This window comes from Sceloporus occidentalis, unplaced genomic scaffold, assembly GCF_023333645.1.
Source record: "Sceloporus occidentalis isolate IW3139 unplaced genomic scaffold, rSceOcc1.0.p SCAF_9, whole genome shotgun sequence".
Classification (NCBI taxonomy): Eukaryota; Metazoa; Chordata; class Lepidosauria; order Squamata; family Phrynosomatidae; genus Sceloporus; species Sceloporus occidentalis.
The window spans coordinates 36458335-36475544 of NW_028316989.1; the positions used below are offsets into that span (position 1 = coordinate 36458335).

At 39.8% G+C, this 17210-nt stretch overlaps 1 protein-coding gene across 11 annotated transcripts in view; it reads left to right on the forward strand.

Annotated features, from left to right (window-relative positions):
• Positions 1-17210, forward strand: part of SEMA6D (semaphorin 6D) — a 340819-nt gene that overhangs the window by 125041 nt on the left and 198568 nt on the right. The gene's annotated exons all lie outside the window — the stretch shown is intronic.

Sequence of the window (17210 nt, forward strand, 5' to 3'; positions counted from 1 at the left end):
CACTTTCACAGACAGGGATCATGTGCATGGCTAATTCACACCACAAGACTGCCACATGACCAGCAGATCCATGGGAACTCTGAGGACATATTACATACTCCTCACCCTATATGGGCCACCACTCATGTGAGAAGGGCTTGGTGGTAGAGCCCATTTTGGTTTTACTTAACTAGATGGAGTAAGTAGTGGAATTATACTTTCTGTCTATGTGCTTGATCCTCACACATGTATCTCTATACTGTTGTACATGTTAAAATTTAGTGAGCTGGACCTGTGATGAATTTTTAAGTCCTTGTTAGTATCTTGGCCAAATATTACCAGCTGCACGGTGGCGCAAAAGAGTTAACTTGTATTAGTGACCTTGTTGGATATTTTTTGCATTTGCTTTGCAGTCTGAGGATGGAAAGGATATGAAGGCTAAGAACAGAGAGAGGAGTGAACTTTTCTCTGTTGCTAACCTGCTTGTACAATTCTCATAGCTCTTGGCTGAAGGGGAGGTGGGTGACACTTGTATGGTTTCATTATCTTTGCTTCTGCACTATACAATCCTTGGGAGTCCATCTTCCATTGACCTTGGCCTGGAGGCAGGGTGCATCCCAATCCATATGTTCCTTATATGTCCAGCAATAGGGGATTTGATTTAATCATTTGATTAAATCTGGATAGAATTTGTTTTGGGGCTTAATTCTCCTATTGACTGTGAGGTCATGTAACCCATCAGTGAAATAGATGGAATGCTTCTCTGCTGCACCATTTACCATAAATAAATCTTACGGTATAATAGTAAGAAGTATAAAATCAACTGGGTGGGCCTGCCAGAAGAGATAAGTCTTTAATACTGTTTTAAATTCAGACAACATGTTTAGCTGCCAAAGTATCACTGCAGGTCATTCCACAGTCTAGGGGCTTCTGATGAAAATGTCCTCTGGTTGACAGTTGACAGTCTATTTCTGGCCAGTTGAAGTAAATGTCCCCCACAGGACTCTCAGAGCAGATTATATGGGAGGAGGTGATCCTGTAGGTAAACTGGATTCAAACCACAAAAGGCTTTAAAGGTAATAGCAACACTTTGTACTGTGTCCAGAAACTAACCGACAACCATTGGAATTAGTTTAATATTGTGATATACTCACTCCTAGATGTACCAGTGATCAACCAGTGAGTACATAGGATGTGGACATGGGCTGGGTGTATATGGCAATATGAGCATACCATATTTCCAAAAACATGTTACTTATTTCTAGAGCAATCAGATTTATTTATAGTATTTTAGTACTTTAAAGAAAACATGTCCCAGTTTTGTCCCAGTACAGGACTTAAGGCAACTTGTATCAAATTAATAATAAAGTACATGTTTAGAACCTTATTTAATATACATATTTTTTTTAAAAGGTATCAAACAGTTCCACTAAAAACATATTAAAACATAGTAAAAAGAAGAAAACATAAAAAGATGTGTTTGTCACCATAACCTAAAAGCCAAAGACCTTCTGGTGCAAAGAAAGTTGACTGGGAGCCAATGAAACCTCCAATGGGAAGGAATTTCACAAGCTGTGAATTTCACTCAATCTGACTATTGCATGATAGATGATGAATGTTTTATCTTTCCAACTTTGGTGTAAGAAGTCTTCAGCAATAGTAAAAGCCACATGGACCATCCATTGTTTCACATGTTGCAGCATATAATATAAGGCTGATTCCCTCTCTTAGGGTACATCTACACTGTAGAAATAATGTAGTTCGACACCACTTTAAGTGTTGTAGCTCCATCCTATGGAATCCCAGGGTTTATAGTTTTACAAAGTCCTTAGCCTTCTATGCCAAAGAGTACTGGTATCTCACAAAAGTACAAATCCCGGGATTCTGTGGGATGGAGCTAAAGTGCAGTTAAAGTGGTGTCAAACTGCATTATTCCTACAGTGTAGCTGCACCCTTAGAGGCTTTGTGTGTTGCATGGTCTTTTCTGCACTCTCTTACCTGGCATGCTGCTCTTAGGTGTAGTGGATTATTCTACTTTACTGAAATATCCTGCATCTAGAGAGATCTGGGTGATGTACAGGCAATAAAATAACATTATGTTATTTTAGTTTATTTAAGTGAAACAGTTTGAACAATTTGAAGCAATTTAAACAACTGAAAACAATTTGAATAATTTAAAATGAATTTAAAATGATGTAAAGTTATGTGCCCTAAAACAAAACAAAACAAACCCCCCCCCCCAAAAAAAAAAAAACCATGATTGCTGCATACCTGAAGGTGTACATGAAGAGTTAGATTTTAAGCTGGCAAGATCAATGTCAGTGCCAATCATACCTTGAAGGAGAGAGCATTGCACATCTGGAGTAGCCCATCTCTTGTGTCCCCATGTAGTACGTTGTTTCCACTGATGAGATACATAGAGGAGACTAGGCATGTAATTCTTTGCTAGTTTGGTTCTCCGCAGGAGCCTTTCTCATTCTCAGAATGTATTCTGCTCTGCACACACGAAAAACATTGTCTACACTGTAAACAGCACAGTGTTTATAGAAATTTTGTGCAAAACAGTGCAGAAAATGCTGTATTCTATTCACAAAATACTCATACTTTAATTTTCCACAGGAAAGATTCCAAATTCTGAAGATCCTAATTGGTCTAGGATTCTCCTTGTCAGGTTTCCCCAGCATTGCAGAAGCATAGGTCTTGACCATTTTTGAATATTTTTTCATCAAAATAAGGCTTTTTATCTATACATTGGGAATAGAGCTTGCTGGTTCTGACACAATGCTCCATAGTATGGAGCACCATAGTGCTGATATGTGTGCTTTCAAGAAAACACATTGCACTCGGTAGAATTTCAGTGGACTAAGTGGAATGTGGTTCAGACAAAGTTATGTCAAATAAAATAGATGTGCATTCAGGGAGTCACAAGACACTTTATGGTCTTAAGGAAGTTTTCTGTCTCTATTGAGTACCAGTTCTCTTTGGCTGCTCCTCTTCTTGATCAAGTGTAAACTCCAAGTAGAAGACAGGATGAGGGACAAACTCCTCAAGAATTTGCTCTCCTGAAAAGACCTGAATTCTCCAAGAAATTTTGCAGGGGGGTAGAGGGGAATGAATTAATTGCAAGTTGAGCAGAGGGAAAGCTCACCCATCGCTGCTACTTTACCAAAAGCCAAATAAATGCACCTTTTTTCATGTCAGATGTTGAAGATGCTTCTTCCTCCCTGTGGTGTTCTACAAAGTTAGAGCACTGAAAGTGACACCTACAACTGAGGATAATTTGGAAAAGTGGCAAATTACTTGGCAATGGTTTCAGAGATAATGTAATTCCTGATCAATTTTAAAGCACTTGGGAGCCATCTTTGGAAGTGAGTAGAGAGCAATGGGGGGAGGTTGATGTACAACAGATGCTTGCTGCACTCCCATTAGTCCATCCAACTGTCAGGTCTCCATTCATTGATGTTTTGGGCTCTAGCATCTGATGTAACCAGACGTGCCTTTGATGTAGAGGAGAGGGAGAGGGCAAAGAGTAGCATTTTCCAAGCAGCACAGTGAAACATTTCAGGATAATTGGCTCTCACTCATATTTGTGAAATTATGATATGTGTTTTTTCCAGTGCTGATACACCAAGTGGTTTCCCTGTCTAAGTCATTAAAAAGACAGGATTATTTGTATAACATAATTGCCTAATTTTGATGTGGATTAATTATTTACATGTAAATTACAGATTTGTGGTGAGAATCTTGGCCAACCTAAAATGGAATCCCCTTCCTCCATTTTTCTTGTGTACAAACTCAGAAAGCTCTGCTGGAGGTAAGAACACTTCCCAAATTCACTGTCCAATACAGTAACATGGAGGATTCTGACTGTATGTTTGGCAAGAGGCACACACTACTCTCAAATCATCAGCATGAATCCAGAGCACTGTGGTCACCAGGGACCTTCTCTGACGTGTCTCAGCAAAGTCTCTTTATGTTTGCTAGCCAACCAGCCAACATAAAAACCATCTCTTCTTTTATGACCTACTTGAGGAAAGGGTGGCTCTCCAGATATCCCTGAATTTCAACTTGCACCAACACTAGCCAGCAAGATGATGGGAATCACTGCTCAACATTTGTAGGACCACACATTCCTCAGCCTTGCTTTGTGCAGTCATCTGCTCAAGTCATTCTTAATCTGTTTTACTATCTCCTATGCTGTTGCTGAGAATGAGATTCCTATCATGAAGTGTTTGGGCAGTCAGATGTGTCAGAAGCAGGTTATTGTAGTCTAGGAATATCTAGCTCTCACCACTGCCTCTAAGGAAATACATATGAGTAATAAGAACAGGTTGCCTCCAGGATGAACGACAATCCACATCTGTTAACACTTTGCCTTGTAGTTTCCATGTGCTGTGATACTCACACACACACACAAAACCCCCAAGTACACCAGGGACAATCTAAGTGTGAAACAAAATGAAAGATAACTTTTGTGTGATGTGCCTAGGAGAATGTGGTATTTGTTAATTCCTACTTTGAGTAGCAGCTGGAACAGTGTCAGCATCTGGGATGAACACAGTGGCTGTGAGAAAAGTGAAGTGTCAGACCCACCCTTGAGTGGGGCCGGTTCTTTTCATTTCTGGTATAGAGAGGCATCAAATGTGGCATGAATGAACCTCAGGTTTCAGTTTGGTGTGAAATTCATGACTCTGAATAGAGAATGACAGATCATTTTCTCTTTGGCTCCTGCCACCTAGCATTATTTTTTTCACAGTTTCAGAAAACAGAGGTGCCTCAGGGAAAAATCATAGATGAGACAAAAGTGTGATTTCTGTTTTACCTTTGAGCACTTAATTTCCTTAATTTTTCTGCACTCTGTATGGCATGGAGGAAAGAAAGAAAAAATATGAATAAATAGGTTAAACCATTGTTGATCTTCAGTAAGGTGTGCTCCGTGATGTGTATACATGTACTTTAATCATCTTAATGCAGAGGCTCAAGCTTCAGTAGCAGTAACTGAGTTTTTGTAAAAGAGGTAAATTAATTATCTATAGGTGGTCATGTAACCAGGAACAAGCAACACCTATGAAAAATGGGGCTGCCCAAATCATTGGGCTGGCCAGATTGCGAGGGTGGGGAGGCTGGCATCTTGCAGGCCCGGCAGAACACCCAGCAAGCCTTGCATGGGGTTACTGGGCTCAGGATTGGCTGGAGAAGTGGAAGGAGGAGGCACTTCTGCCCCAGGAAGGGACTACAGGTCCCAGAGTGCATGGGGGCAGAGGTGCGCTCTGATTGGGCAGTGTCATTAGCAGGCACCATGATGTGGCCAAAGTATGACAACGTCAGTTTAGTCATCTTGGTTTCCACAGAGATTTTTGGTTTGATCTGTTCTAGGACCCATTTGTTTGTCTTTTTGGCTGTCCATGGTGTCCTTTACTCCAGCACCACATTTTGAATGAATTGATTTTCTTCCTATCTGCTTTCTTAACTGTCCAGCTCTCACATTTGTACATGATGATGGAGAACACCTTGGCTTGGATTTCTGTGCTGATATCTTTATTCTTTAGAATCTGTCCTAGCTCCTTCATAGATGCCCTTCCCATTCTGAGTCTTATCTTTATTTCTTGACTGCAATCTCCGTTCTGGTCAATATTTGATTCAAGGTACTGGAAATCTTCAACTATCTTGATTTCTTCAATGTCTAGCCTGAATTTATGTTGGCCCTCTGTGGTCATTATTTTTGTTTTCAGCAGCAAGCCTGCCTTTGCACTTCCTTCCTTGACTTTCCTCAGTAACTGTCCCAAGTTCATGATGTTTTCCACTATTAATATTGTATCATCCACATGTCTTAGATTGCTGATGTTCTTCCTCCTATCTTCATGCCCCTTCTTCCAAATCTAACCCTGCCCTTCATATGATGTTTTCTGCATACAAATTTAACAAATAGGATGATAAAATCCATCTTTGCCTGACCCCCTTGCCAATTGGGACATTCTGTTTCTCCATATCTGTTCTCTTGTCTCAAGTACAGATTTCTTATCAGGACTATAAAATATGGTGGCACTCCCATGTCTTTGAAAGCATGCTTTTTGTGATCAAAACTGTCAAAGGCTTTGCTATAGTTTATAAAGCACATGTTAATTTTATTTTGGAATTCCTTGGTGCACTCCATTAGCCATCATATGTTTGCAGTGTGGTCCCTGGTGCGTCTTCCTTTCCTGAAACCTGCTTGTAACTCTGGGATTTCTTGCTTCATATATGATTGGAGCCTGTGTTGCAATATTTGAGCCATAATTTTGCTTGCATGGAAAATTAAAGCTATGATCCTATAGTTGCTGCAGTTTTTTGTGTCTCCTTTTTTGTGGATGGGTTTGTACAGTATACTGAGCATTTCAAGTCTTCTAGCCAGCATTTTTATTGTGGTTTTTGTTGTTGTTTTATTATTTTCCATATTCCCTCTCCATCCAGTTGACTCCCTATATAAAATGGGAGGTGGGGGCCTCAGACAGCAGTTGTCTTGGGCCAGCTCCATGATTTCAGTTGTACATATATCTATAGTAGCATGATGAAAATACTCGTGTTTTATGGTCACCAGCTTGCCTAATTTATCAGACAAGGAGCACTGTGTTATCTCTCTGTGCATTGTTTGCTTTCATTATTCACCAATGGTGTGTTTTTAATTTTTCATATGAAGACAGACAAGAAGGAAGCATTAATATTCTGGTAAATAAGACAAAGGATAGCTATACTATTTGTGTGAGTGCCTGTTTTAATAACTTAATTAAAAAAAAAATTATAAAAAGTGCACCCTTATCTTTCAATTCATCAAAATCTAACTACAGTACATATTTTGTATTTTGGTAAACAAAAACAAAGCAAAGCAAAGAAAAAAGCCCTGTAGCAACCCTCCCAAAAGGGTAAATGAGATGAATGATAGATTAATAATTTCAAAATGAATAATGTACATAAAAAAATGAAGAAACATTATTTTTCTTATTTTGATGGTGGATGGAGGATATATGTTATAAGGATTGCTCCCCCCTTTTTATTTTGTTTCTATGTTTATGTCTTTGCTATAGTCTGTGTATGCATGCTGGTTTTTAATTTTTGAAAACTATTAATATTATATTTTTAAAAAATAAGTTACTGAAATAGTTAAAGGTGAAATCATTGCTGTGTGGCCAGTTGCGGGAACAGAGTTGTATGTATCACCATCACCACCCCTTCACCAGCAAGTAAACAGCTGTAATGAATTGGGGGGGGGGGCATGAAGCAACTTTAAAAGTGAGTTGGAGTGGATGAGGAAGGAGATGTCACACAATTCCACATTCCTATTAAAGATATAAGAACCCTGTCCTGAATTCAACCTGGCAGCCCCAATGGAGAGAGTAGAACCGATTTCACGATTGTCCATTGTGTAAGCAAAGTGTTCCTGTAAGATGCTAGCCTGCATGTCCTAGGACTCATTGGAGTTGCAACATTCAAGGAACTGATAAAGGAAAGAGGCTGAATTTCTAAATCCTGAGCTGCAGTAGAACTTTTAGTTGTCATGCCACTTCATATTCAGTGAATTCAGCATTGCAAGCAAGGTTAGGTCAATTTGGAAGAAGCTGAGCTTGAATGCCAGCAGCTCCATGCTCTGATGGCACAGTTGTTAAATGCCAGTACTGCAGCCACAACGTGACTTCAAGTCCCAGGGCTCCAGGTTGACTCAGTACCCAGCTTGTTGGGGGCAATTGGCTTACACATTGTAAACTGCTTAGACAGTTCTTAGTTCACTATGAAGTGGAATAGAAATATAAATGCTTTTGCTATTTGAATGTGTAAAATTTTGTAACCCAATCAGGGGGAAAATAGGCTTCTATTTGACTGCAATATGATCAGCAACTTCAAGGGCTTCTACGCTGGAGATAAACAGAGAAAACTGTGGTGCTACAACATCTTTCTAAACATTTGGGTTCCTTGCTAGTTGCACTTGCATGCTGCGTAAGTTTGTACATAATCATGCTCTCCCAAATTTTATCAACCTACTGCTGTTTGGAAGGTTGCTTGCAAGCCTTCCAATTATGTGTTACAGACAACTTCCCTGCTGTATACAACTGCCTAAGAGGGTGCTTTACGTAGGAATCCAGAGCCATTAAGTTCAATCTGATGAATAGGCATAACTTCAGGAGTCACCTGCGGTCTAATCTGAAGAAACACACATTTGAGATATCCATTCGGTTTCTATTTATAGCCTTCTGATATTTAGGCAAAAGAGACAGTTGCTGGTAATGGTTGGTTAAACATGAACAATATGACTTCTAGTCTTTCCCCTACAGCTCACATATTGTGTTTGTTGGCAATAGATCAGGGTAATTTTGGAATAAATAAATATCTCATCTTAATTGTACTTCTTTAAAAAAGCAAGCAATTGCTCACATTTATACAGCTGGCAAATAAACATGGAAACCTGCAAAGAAGGCTGCAGTATCATGTAATTGTTGCATTTGGCTGTAACACTCCTGGAAGAATATGTTTGCTTATTCTGTTTACATCCTGTGGGAATTACATTGCCTGTAAAATGTATATCCTTTTAAAGTCAGGGAAGCTGAGAAATTGTAAGTTTTATCATATACATATAACAATATAGCAATATGTGTTTATATGTGTAATTGCATGCATGTGGCATGTTACCTGCATACTAGATACTGCTGTATATAGGTGTATATATACTGTAATACATTTGACTATGTGATTCAATAGTTAAATATATGTAATACATAAATTTATTTTGGTTACTAAAGTTCGGCAAATGAGATTCAGTGCTTCCTCATTCTGCAAGAATATGAGATACTGAAATCAATTTCTTTTGATACAATTCTGTCAAAACAGGGAGAGGGAAGTTCAATAAGAATATGCAGTTCTGATTCCCCATTTCCCACATACACATACATACTTCTTAATAGGAAAAGGTTTTAAAAGGATTCAGATCAATTTATGAGACTTGATTCAGCAAGAAAGCTGTTTCAATTCTGCAACTGAATGATACTACAGGTTCAATCTCCCTCATGCAAAATGCTTGGGCCAGAAGTGTTTTAGATTTTGGATTATTTATTTATTTGGATTTTGGAACACCTGTATTTACATATACATACATAATGAAATATCTTGGAAATGCAACCCAGATCTAAACACAAAATTCAGTATGTTTTATATACACATTATATACATTGCCTGAAGGTAATTTTATGCCATATTTTTAAATAATTTTGTGCAAAATGTGGTACATTGAACCATCAAAAAGCAAAAGTGTCACTGTCTCAGCGACCCATGAAAAGTGTTTTAGTTTCTGGAATATTTCAGATTTCGGAATCCCAGATAAGGGAGACTCGTCCTGGAGTTCCATACAGTTGAAGTACAGTATCATACATCCCTAAGACTAGGGTTTTAAAAAGGACTCACACATTTTCTTATTTTCAGTGTAGATGCTCTGTTGCTAGGTTTTATTTATTTATTTATTTCAAAAATATTTTAGCACAAATTTCCTTTTCACCAAACCAATTTATTTTTCACCCCAAAACAGGGGGGGGGGGGTTTGAGCAAAGTATACTATATTATATAAAACAGATGAGTTTTGCACAAAACAACCAATGATATTTCACAAGCAAAATATTTGCTAAGAGACCTCTCAAATGCAACAGAAACATCATAGGATGTTATCAGACAAGGGAAATTGGAAGTATAATCCAATGGCAATCTGAATGCAATCATGGGGTTCCACGTTGTTGCATGAGAGGTGATGACACGCAATTTCGGGCAATGACAAGCTATTTTTGGACAATGGGAAGTCAGTTCAAACGCGATGCGAATTCACATAAATTTGCTGAACTAGTGAATTCACATGAATGCGTTCTGGCCCCACTTTCTTTTCATTCGAAATTAAGAGAAATTCCTCCCGTGTGATAAACTCTATAGAAAAATGTGCAAAAACCCATAATCTCATTCTATAGGGAGCATTTAAAATTATTTGTTCTTTCATAAGAGAATTAAACACATGCAGATTTATATCGTTACCTGAGGAATGTTTCAGAGATGCTAAGGAGGGAGTGACGTTTCACTGACGATTAAGGAAGCACGCCTGGCATTCAGACACTGGGGCTTCCTCCAGGTTATAGTGATGTTTGAGCAATGTTTCAGGGATGTTTTCCCAGCGATTCAGCCTGGTATGGAAATCTTCATTGAGACCATGAAGGAGGAGAACAAGTTGCTTACCTGTATCTGTAGGGGTTTTTTTTGTTTTTGTTTTTTTGAGTAGTCATCTGTGAACTCACACAACCCAACCCGTCCTCCCCTCATTGTTTCTTGCTGGTGCCTTTGGATGGCTGCATTGGCATCCATTACAATTGGCAGGTTTAGACAGAAAGCCCCTTATATAGGGCAGTGAAGGCAGGAAGAGCGACTGCCAAAATGCTTCAGAATGCTTTACCATGGCCCCATACAGGCTGCCAAAATAAAGCTGCTTCAGGTCACTTTGGAGGTATGCTGTTTAAATGATGCATGCATCCTAAGAGTCCAGAAGCTGCGTTCCAGTCCTTAGGACTGGATCGTGGCTTTGGCACGGCTTCCAGACTCTTAGGACACATGCATCATTTAAACAGCATACCTCCAAAGTGACCTGAAGCAGCTTTATTTTGGCTTGTCTGTATGGGGCCAGTGCTCCTCACAGGCACTGGATAACCCTTTATGTGTGAGTTCACAGACAACCATTCAGCTATAGTTACAGGTATTCAACCTGTTCGTGCTTTGTGGTATGGCTGAAATATGTCTGTATCTTGTGGTACCATTGAAATAAATGCAGCCGTTATGAATATCCATCCATCCATCCATCGCTTATAGAAGCCTTATGTATTCCTGTGTGAAATGAAGCTGCTGGTTGTGAGTTAATTTAATCTCCATTAAAAACATGGGGCAGGGGGCTCAGTATTGGCATAATAGAAAACAAGACAATGTTAGACAAATAATATTATATTTCCAAGTTTGTAAGAAAGCATTACAAATATTGGCTGGGGAAAAAGGGCAGGTGGGGGGAAACAGATAGGTGGAGCCAGTAAGATCTATAAAAATTAAAATTTTCTTGCTTCCAGAAATGTATGACATTCTTTCAACAGAATACTAATAGAATTCTAAATGTAGCAAAGAAGCACAGAAGGCAAGGTGTGTGTGTGTGTGTTCGTTCATGTATAATTTTTTTTAGTCACTGAGAAGCATTAGTAAAGGATAAGATTGATTTTCTTTCTTTTAACACTTAGATTTGGAAGCTTTTCAGCTTAAAGCAATAATTAAAAAAATTTTTAAATGGTAAATGAATTTGAAAGACTGCACGTGTTTGCATTGTAGGAGAAAGATGTTATTAAAGAAAGAAAGGATTGATGTCCTGATTGTGTGTTGGCTCTTAGGGCCTTTTGGTGGCAGAGAGAGAAAGAGAGAGGTAATTAGGAGTGATTTCTCATAGCAATGACATCTAGGTATTAAAAGACATTCATACCAATTTGATACATTTCATAGGGGTGTGTGTCTGTTTTAAAAAGGATGTGAAGCAATAGTCTCCAAGAAGAAAATCAATCAGTCAGGTTTATTTAATATGAGGAAACTGGCAAGGTTTTTTTTTTTAAATAGCCAAGTGAAAGTGAAAGATCACAGAAAAAAACCCAAGCAATTGATTCTACAAAAGAGGAGTCCATTTCAAATATAGTTCTAAATGACAAAACCCATGTGGACAATTTGAAAATCTATTTTCAAATTTGTTTTAACAGTCTCTGTATATTTCAGAAATTTCAAACATCATATGCAAATAGTTCAACTGTTTATTTTTGAAATCAGACATAGAATGTCTGTGGCCTTCCAGATGTTTTAGGACTACAACTCCCATCATGCCTGCCCTTTGGACATGATAGCTGGGCAATTAAAGCAGTCTCAGACTAGATTATTTCTGCAGTATGTTTTGGACCAGTATCTTAAAATGACATTTATTTTTGGAAGAATAGCTAGCTTTTACAAAAAACTCAGTGCAGATTAGGAGTAGGAAAAGTAAAAACCTCATTGTTTTACTCAGGGGTCATTCCCACTCACCTTACAATTCAATTGGTGATGTTTTTCTGCTTCACTTTGGGGAATTGATTTGCCTCTGGCGTAATCCCCACTATGAAAACCGATCTTTTATAAGCCCCCTTGCAATCATTTTATTTCTGCCCTGGCTGTCATCCCCACTAGAGCTGCGCTGCTTCATTTTGCCTGCCAATCATCTGTGTGTCATCAGTGATGCAAGCGGCAGCCTGGCTTGGGGACTAATGGGGGGGGGGGAATTTCCTCTGAGGAGGTTTGCCCTTCTCTTCCCCTGAGGCTGAGAGAGTGTGACCCTCCCAAGCTCACCTTCCAGCAGCTGGGAGTGAAGAAGGAGCCACTCCTTTGGGTTTACCCAAATAGAGCAGAGGAAACAGAGAGAAAACGCTCCCATGCTTGTCGAAGCGCCCTCCTCCTCCACCATCCCCGACCCTTCCTCCTCCTCCTCCTCCTTCTCCTTCTTCTTAGAAAGATGAGGGTCCTTCCCGCCCAGATGCTGTGGCCGACTCCTCCGGCGAACACGGGCTACAGCAGCCCTTTGGAAGGCAGCTGCTCAGCGAGGCATGCAGCATGAGGTGGGGAGGAGGAAGGGGGCCCGGCCAGAGAGGGCCAGGAGCAACTGGTAGAGGCAGGGGAAGCGGGATGGCACTGGGCTGGCACTCTGTGGAAAAGGAGGAGGAGAAGGAAGGTGAGGAGTAATTGAAGGCAAGGCAAACAGTTGGGGGTTTTGTTAACTGATCACGACATCAATAGAACAATTTCACAATTTAGCAATTCAGTAGCCGTGAAATCACTCTATTGATTTATCGATTAATTTTTTTTTAAGTAAAAAGGCAGCACTGGGGGGGGTGTGACATCTCCCACCCCTCTGTCATTTGTCCCTCCCACTCCCCAAATGATGTGATTCTGATCCGTTGTTCCCATTTGTTATACCCGATGCAGAATGGTTAAAAAAAAAAAGACCGCCAGGGAACTGCTCCTTGAATAGTGTGGTGTTGTTTTGTTTCCCATTTGCCTGGCATCGTCACAATTGCAATCGATCACACCAGGATCAGAAATGGTTTCAAATGGGGATGAGGGTCATATAATTTGCTTGCCAAATTGTTTTGGTTTTTTTCATAGTGGGAATGACCCCTAAGTATGTAACTGTGAAAATGGTTTAATTTTTTTGCTGCTGTTGTGTGCAGAGGGAATTTGCCTTTGTATTCCTCTGAGGCGGAGATTTGCCCAGAGTCACAAGAGGTTTCTATGGCGGAGTGGGGATTTTGAACTTTGATCTCCTGGAGTCCTAGTCCAGCAGTGAAACCGTTACACCACACTGGCTCTCTATTTTTTGTTGTTGTATGTTCCTTTTAAACTTTAGCATATTTTTGCAATAAACTGTTCTTTTCTTCTTAAAAGTCACCCCAGTTGAATTCAGTGGGGCTTATCAGTAGACAAGTAAATTGTATTTGATTAAAACTAACTCAGGATAAAATTAGTTTTGATTGGTTAAAGAAGTTATCTTCCTCTTTGAAAATATTCTCAGTGTGTGTGCCAAGGCTAGTTGAGGGAATAAAAGATGGATTTGCTTAAGATCTTTGGAATCATTCTGAGATGAATGGGTCTATCTGATCAAACATGCAAAAGTCAATGTGCAGCCTTCAGCTTGTGGATACCAACAGAGAAGCATGTGGATGTGCATTGACTCTACATATTGCTTTTGTGCATTGCAGTTGCATAGTAGGTTGTCAGCCATGTGTATTGACCATTGGTCCACATACATTGTACTACTTTGGTATTTAGTATAGAGTTTTCTTAACATAACTCCACTAGCAGATATGTAGGCTATGCTGAAGCAATGTAAGACTGTTCCCCTTGACAGTATAAGTTCTTCAGCAGTGGAATAGACTGTTGAACTGTCTTTCTTTTGAGGTCTTTAGGTGGTCAGTTTGTACCTTTCTGTCAGCTTGTACCAGGCCCCGGTTAAGGCAGTACCAAATCCTGGAGTCGACATTATGGTGAGTTACTGAATTTTTTCTGCTAGAGAGCATTCTCCTGAGTTACAAACCTGTATCTGTATACATTAGTGCAGAGAATTAAAAATATCTTACCGAACAACAGTAGAAAAAGCCATGCCCGTTAAAAAGATATCACTGTTATAACTGCAGTTTTACCACTCCTTTTGAGCAAACATGTATAGTGTTGCTCTTTTAGGGGTCCCAGGCAGTGGGCAGCAACCTTCAACTTCATTCTGCAACACTTTGCCATTATTCTGTTCCTCCCTCTGCTATCTGCTACATGAAGCAACCTCCTCACATTGCCCTATGATAGGGCTGGACTGTATGCCCCTACCAACTAAAACACAAAATAACATTGTCTGTCTGTGCCTTTCTTTGTCTTTTTCTCCCCCTCTGTGGAAAGGAGAGGATGTTGATATTAATCCTTTATACAGCTACGCTGGGTTGTGTTCAGCCTCAGATCTAATGTTGTTTTAATGTATACAGTATTCCTTTCACTATGTAGCTAGAACAAAAGTGAAGCCCCGAGGGAGCATTTTGACAAATCTTGCTTTGATTTCAAGTTGAAATAAGAAGCCAGGTGTTGTGTGTGGGTTTTTAAAATGTGGTTTCTGACTCCATCAGAGGGAGGGGGCAACCTCTTACTGCAGTCACTGGTAGTTTCAGCTTTTTACTGTTTTCCCTCCTTGCATCTCATCCCTCTGTTGTGTGAATTGGCTTCTACAGATTTATGTGGGAAATATCAGCACTGTGGTCCCTGTAACTGGGAAAACAATATTTGTTGCCTTGACCTCCATGGGGGGAAAAGTATTTATTGATACTTTATCTCCCCCCCCCCCCCCCAAGTCTGGGACTCTAGGTGGATTATAGCAGTTGAAAGAAGCACTGTTGAAACATATATCAAATACAGAAGCTAAAAATACCATCGAACCAGCTATAAATTGAAACCAGTTAAAAGCATAGCTATTAAAAGGAAGAAATAAACAAAACACAAATGGTATGACCCAGTTCTGCAAGGCCCACTCCCCTTTCTATCTGTGGTGCTTTATTATATGACTTTTCACATACAGTACCTAAGTGATGAAGTGAATAATATATATGCAATGCATGAAGGGCTAATAAGCTCTCCTTTATAGTGATCTCCAGGGGAGGTTATAAAATAAATAAATATGTAGTCTGTATTATTTATTGTTAGGGTTGCCAGACTGAAAACTAGATAGGGATCCTGCCCTTTTAATGGTTGTATAGAAGAGGGGTGTGGTGGCTTAGTGGTTAAGATGCCAATTCTGATGACTGAAAGATTGGGAGGTTGGCAGTTCGAGGCCCGAGTGCTGCATGATGGGGTCAGCTGCCATCATTAATCCCAGCTTATGCCAACCTAGCAGTTCAAAAGCATGCAAATGCAAGTAGATAGATAGATACCACATCTCAGTTGCAAGGTAACAGCATTCGGTGCAGTCATGCTTGCCACATGACCACCAGAGTAGTCCTTGGACCACACTGGCACTTTGACATAGAAATACAGATGAGCACCACCCCTACAGTCGGTTACAACTAGATAGTCATGTCAAGAGACTACCTATACCCTTTAGAAGAGAGCATTTGTTGCTTTCCTTGCAACCAAGTAACGAACAGTAGCTGCTGAAATTCTGTCTTGTCCATAACTGTTGAAGGTACAAGAGACCTCGCCATTTTAACTCTGCTACACCCATGTATATCTTCATTCCATTCTTCTTATATGTAACAAAATGTGGTATCAATAGTGGTCTCCCATTGACCAACTGCTTTATAGGTCTCCATCAAGTTACTTGAGGGACCGCATCTCCCCACACAATCCGCCCCACACACTCAGAACATCTGGGAAGAATCTGTTGGAGATTCCATCTTCCAAATATGTCTCCACATCCCAGACAGCTTTTTCAGTGGCAGCCCCGCGGATTTGGAACAGTCTCCCCGAGGAGCTCCATCTCATGACCCCCCTAGAAACATTTAAAAAGAGGCTTAAAACCTTTCTTTTTTACCAAGCCTTCCCCCCGAGGAATGAAGCTGAGCACTCTTGATGCCATCGATTTTCTGCCTTACCCTATGAATGATTGTATTTGTATAATTGTATTACTTGTTTTATCTATTTTTATGAGATGTTTTAATAGTTTTATAGTCTGTAAACCATTTTGATCTAGGGAAAAACGGTATACAAATAAAATTTATTATTATTATTATTATTAAATCTGATCCTGTAGGTGCCAAACTAGAGGAAAATGAAGTGTTAAACTAGTGCTCATAAGCCTTTTCAGTTTGCTAAGCCACTTTTGGCATTGGAAGTTCAGGTCTTGACATATTATCAGGGCTGGGTTGTGATGAGCAGTTTGAGGTGAAACAGGAACCAGGAGCTATGGAACAAAGTCAGTAGTATGGGCCAAAAAGTAAGAATCTGAAAGGCTGGAGCAAAGAGCAACCAAGGATACAGAAATACTCATCCTTTGCTAAAAACTTCCTGATCTAGATGGAATAAGTCCAGAACTTGAGGATTCCTCACCGAGGATCTGGGTGCTGAATGATGCCAAATTCCATCTTTTCTAGCATTCTTTTCACAAGACATGATGCAGGACATGAGGGCAACAGCAACAGCATCCCTCCCATTCATGCTTTCCGCAGCAGCTACTATACTGAGGCACACTGGCACATTAACTCTTGTACCAGATTGGAATGATAGGTTTTTCTTTGGGTTTTTTTTTGGGGGGGGGGGGGGTAAAAAGGAAAAGGAAAAAGTCAGCCTGGGACTTTGTGTAGCACCTTTTCATCTCAGAGTGTATTTTTATAGCTCAAGTTATAAACCTCTCATAAATGGGTTTTATAGTAGAAGTGCTGACACAACCTTTAACTATAGTATTCTGAGCAGCCTACATGGCAATAAAAGATCAGAGTTATAATGCAGGAATATTAAAGAAACAAAGTGTGAAAAGGGTGGCAGGAAAACCAACTTACAAATTATTGCTTCCCAGGAGGCCTAATCCTATGTTGGCTATTCAGTCAAGGACCTCTGTTTATTCCCATTACAGCCTTTTGTATGCCCATGCTGAACTGTAAGTGAGTCAAGAGGGAAACAATTGCTCACTTCAGTGTTAATTCTAAAACTTTAGAATAGTG